Consider the following 5,473-nt stretch of genomic DNA (forward strand, 5'->3'; position numbering starts at 1 on the left):
CCTGTTCAGCTGAGTCTAGTTACTGGCTGCTCAGCCCACCTGCTCGACATCACCGAGGGTGGGATTCCTCTAAGTGTGTCCCAGAAACCACACACCTGACTCATCTCAGGTACTTACAAAGCCGCAGAGTCCTGGTCCCATCCCAGAATCACTGAATCAGAATTTCTGGGATTGGTTGGGACTCCAAACTCTGAGCTTATAAAAAGGACCAACCATGACTGATCTTGGAGTCCCTTAGACAGCGCCTTACGAGCCTTGCTTTACCAGTGGGGGAGGACAGAAGCGAGTCGCATTCCCAGAGATCTGTGTCTGTCCTGCTGGACCCACGTGTCCACTCACATGCACACTTCCCCTCATTCTTGCCTCATTGGCCTGTTTTGAGCCCTGGGTTCCCTTCGTGCCCTCCCCGCCCAGCACCAGAGCATTCTGCCTCTTGCCCCCCCTCCTCTTCGCAGCATGGGCCTTACTCCCTGTATCTCTTGGTTGATTTTGGTCCCATTCTAAGTGAACTGGTCACCCAGAATCTCATTGTCAACAGCTTTTTAACTGTGAGAACCACCTGCTGCCTGAGAGCTCCAGCTTCTCTTCCCTGCCAATAAATATTGCTGGTAATCGCTGCTCAAAGCAAGGCTGAATCCCTTAGTTCCCTTTAGAGAAGTGGTTGACCATGCATTTGAAATACCTGGGGAGCTCTAAAAATTAGAGGACTGCCTTTGTGGAGTTTATATTCTAGCTAGTGAGACACTTGACAGTGTCCAACGCATGAGAGTGTTTCAGTTGGTAAGAGACAATGGACAGATATAACTAGGATTGGGTTCGCCTCTCTTAGAGTAAGAAAGAGTTTTAATAGGGAGACATTCATCCAGGTAAGTAATCTGACATTTCCGGTATTAGTTAGATGAGGACTGTCTCATTCTACTTAGGAACTGAAATTTGAAACCTTAAGAACAGGCCTCTTTGTTATTCAAAGCTTGTTGTTCAAAGGCAGATCGCAGCAATGCTATCGCTGGTCGCTGCCATGGGGCTTTGAGGCCAGGTTTCTACTTAGATGTCAGAAAGGCAGGAACTCCACTGCTGCTCTATTTCCATCCTCATTTCTGTTCTATTTCATCTCCCTAATTCAGTATATAGATTGGCGTTTCGCATTACTGAATTCCATGGACCGCCTGCTCCAGAATCATCTTTCAGGGCTTTTAAAAAAAAACCCCAAAACGCAGACTTACCTCTGAAGTGGGAATAAGAAATGTGAATTATTGAAAAGCTCCATGGGTAGTTCTAAAGTTTGAGAAACACCAGGAGTTTCAACTAGCCTTTGTTTCCTCCAAGAATTTTGATGTGTTTCTCAAGTCATCTCAGGTTCTTGTATCAAATAATTCACGTTCTTTCAAGTACAGAAAATAGCCTGTAGGATATAAAAGCTGAAGAAGCGCTTAGAGCTCCTATTTCCACTCCTTGTTAATTAACCCCTCACGTAGTAAAAAGAGCTCTGTGTAGACTCATCTGTTATTACGATTTTCATAGGAGGGTGAGTTGTTTCCTTGTTACCCATGCTATATGACTGTATAATATGCTGACTGTTATCCAGGGCGGCAGCGTTGCTGCATGGACGCGGAGCTACACACGCATTTCCAATTCTGACGCTGCTGCGTATTCTGTGCTTTGCAATAAATTATATGATTTCTTCTTACCTTAGTTTGCTCAGTCTGTTATGGGACGAAAAATACTCATTTGATAGCATTATGAAATGAAATTATTTTTTGTGATAGGAAATATTAGATTTCTCTCCTTCCGGGTAAAAAAAGGCTGAGACTAGTTCTCTAGAAGAATGCCTTTCACTTGTATCCTTCACAAAAATGCATCCTGGCCGGGCTGAGGAGGGCAGTAGGACGTGCCTAATGACCAAGATACTGGACTTTGTTTCTAAAGCTGCTTTAAGATATAAACTCACAAAGGACTGAAGCATAGAGTTTTCGTGCTAAAAGATGGCTTCAAGATTTAAAGCCACAGAGCACAGGATTCTCTTTTCAATACCCAGAACATCCCATGTTTTAAGTGACAAGCTCTAAAGCAACACTATTTAATAACAAAAGAAAGTTAAAACGGGAAATTTGGAGGTTGCTTTGCATGTGATGGAGCGACAAGATTCTATAGCAGATTTGGTGAGAATGTAGGTTTGCTAATTATGTGAAATTAATGGGTTTATTTGGTTAAAACTATTGTACCTTAAGTCTTGGAAATCAGTTTGTAGAGCAAAACCTTTCCATAGATTTTTGTAAAAGGTTTTACTGCCTCAGGTGCAAAAACTAGATCAGGAATGAAGTTGACCTGCTAGAGGAAAAGCAATTGGGTCCTGCAGGTAAACCAGGGATTTTTTGTTTTGTTTTTAAGCAGTACTGAACTTTCCTGTAATGACTTTGGCAGAAGTGAAAGTTCTAGAACTCTACCTTTTTATATAATGAGACCGGAGAAGGAAAATCCTTTGACCAAGAAACATGAACGTGGGTCAGGGAAGCATCACACAGGAGAGTGCTGGGACAGGCCTCCACTGCTGACACAGCCGGGTCAGCGGGAACGCAGGGAGAAGGGGCCACCCGTCCTGAACGGGGCATCTGGGAGCAGCCTGGAGAGCTGCCCCCAATTCCTGCTGCCTGTGACCCAAGAGCCTAGTAAGAGCTGCAATGACTCTGCTTCAATTTTTTCCATATGAAATGAGTTGTTCACCCTGTCAATCATCATTTTTTTCCAAGGCCTTAGGGAAGCTGACAGGGTTTCGTGTGTGTAGCCCTTTTATCAGATTAACACTTTTCTTTTTGGCTCTACCAAAGCAGTACTACTAAAATATGAACATGTAAACAAAAGGCTCACTATTTGGGAAAATTCTTGTAGATTCAATAAGGCACTTTGACTGTTTTTTTTTTTTTTCCCATGGCAGCCTGAGGAATTCTTTCAGGATACAAACATTTTACAAAAAGAATTCTTCCTAAGAGTCTTTATATCTGTAATGTATAGCTTTTCTCCTCACCTGAGCCAATGGACACTTTTAATGAAATTAAAGTTGAAGACAGAAAATCTCCAACAAAAGGTCCATAGTCTTTAAGACAAAAGAACTTTTTTAAAAGTTCCATTGTTAAAAAAATTCCTCCATTTCTGTAAAGAGATACTTAAAGTACCAAAATTCCTTTCTAATAAATCTAGTAAAACATTACTAATGAACTACTTAATTTTTTTGGAGAGAAATTGTGGTGAAATTCCCAAAGCAAATTTCTGTGGGTAGGTCCAACTACAATAATTTATGCATAATGCATAATTGAGGAGCCTAATAAAAATAAAAATGCCAGGCCTCTTGTTCAAAAACCAGGGGGGAAAGTGCCATTAAAGGTACTAAAATATAAATTTTTCTGTTTAAAATATTTTATTATTTATAAACATAAATAGGGTAACAATGATACATAAATAAAATGATGGACTTGCAAATTAAAAAAAGAACTTTTTGTCATAATTTTATATAATATAGCAAAAATACTTTATTAATGTGATATCTTCACGGATCATATGACTTTTCTAGCTCACTTTCCTGGAAATTCACTTAGTAGATCATTCAAATTTATACATGATAACTTTATTTTCAATTAATATAATTTAAAGTGACATCAGGTGCTTTTGGCTAATGCAAGATCTCAAATAACTATTGATTATTATTTTTTTTTAATTTGAGAGGGGTCTGTCTGCTGATGCAACTGTTAGTGTAAATGTCAAGAGTATTTTGTAAGCTGCAACATTGGGATATATTTCTGATACATCATTCCAAACTATAAATTTTAGCCTATTTAGATTTAATGATTCTCATTAAATTTTTTTCTAAAAAGTTTTAACTTCATACAAATCAGTTTTATGCAAAACTGAGTTTAATTTTAAGTGTAAACTTATCAAATACAATTTTAATGTTTCCTTTGATGCTTTCTGAAATTTGGGACAGTTGCAGCAGTAACTGAAAGTGGCTTCATCATTTGTGTGTAATTTAAAAATGCCTGTTTATGCATGTTATTACTATAGCTTCAATTATCAGGAAGAAAATTTTGTCTTGCTTATTAATAATTGGTTCAAGCTCTATAAGAAAATAGCATTCTTTTCCATAGAACATGATGCTCTGCTAATTTAATTTCTATATAATAGTTGTAAGCCTGTGGTTGCTTGCTGTGCAATGTTGTACTAGTTTTCAAAACGAGAGATTCTAAACCCTTTGAAAAATCCCGATAACTTCCTGATGTGCATTATGGTGATGTCCACGTAGACAGTTTTATTCTGAGATAATTTAATGACACTTTTTGCTGCCTGCGTGCCCATAGTTGCTGTCTGGGTGCTCAGGTTAGAAAGCTAGTGGTTGTGCAGCTGTTTCAGTGATCGGCTCCAGAGAGAGGGACACCCAGCCCCACCACATGTCCTGGGGCTGCCCCCATGTGCGTCTCCTCCGTCTCCTCCGTCTCCTCCAGCTGTGGCTGCTGCTGCCATCTCTGCCACAAGTCTGGTCCTAGGTCCTGGCATGGCCACTTCCTCGAGGCCCACAGCATCGCACACTGCTGCATGACATGCACCTGTGTGCCAGGTCAGCTGCCTGCGCAGGCACCCTAGGCTGTTCCTGTGGGCTTGATCCTGCACACGTGCAGGCTGCTGCTGGCACACAGCCACCTGTGCAAGCTTTCACCCAGTGGGTCTCCTCCTCTCATGAAAAGTTCCATTGTTGCATCTGACTTCACTTGCAAAATTCAAGTTCAAAGATAAGGTCATTTCTAGACAAGACAGCACAGCATCAAACCAAGCATGGGGCCCTTCTCAGCACACAGCCTCGTGAGACCCCCTGCACTGAGGGCACAGCCAGCAGGCCAGACCTGCCTCTGGGCAAAATTACTTGGGAGCATGAAATCTCAATTTTAAGAGAAATGTTCTTCTTGAGATGCATGTTAAAAAGGTAGAGCTATAAGACATCTGTGGACAGACAGAGTGGGATTGTAAAAAGAATGGTTGGGAGAACAGCTCAAACTAAGAGATTATAGTCAGATACCATGTTGGTCTAGAAGTCAAATGATTGAAGTCACACTTTTTTTGTATGTGTGAACTACAATCGTAATGCATTATTAAGTTTCCATGTCTAGTTTCCTTAAAGAGGAGTTGGAAGTTCAAGGCTTTTTGATATAATTTGTACACAAAAGCCTTCAAGATTTTCACTTTTCTCCCCCTGATATTTCATATTTGTCTCTCTCATATCTTATTTGAGAGTAACTATTTTAGTGACTCAGCTTTGAAGGGCTTTCTAGAGCATTCCAGTTGGTTTTCATGAAATTTTCTTTGTGCATAATCATAAATTATTGATTTTTGTAGTACTTAATCTAATTGATTGTAATTACAAGTTCAAGGAATATAATTAGGTTTGGGAGCAAACAACACAATGGACTCCTTAGAGTAAACAGCTCAACTG

The sequence above is a fragment of the Hipposideros armiger genome, unplaced genomic scaffold (assembly GCF_001890085.2).
Source record: "Hipposideros armiger isolate ML-2016 unplaced genomic scaffold, ASM189008v1 scaffold_817, whole genome shotgun sequence".
NCBI classification, from domain to species: domain Eukaryota; kingdom Metazoa; phylum Chordata; class Mammalia; order Chiroptera; family Hipposideridae; genus Hipposideros; species Hipposideros armiger.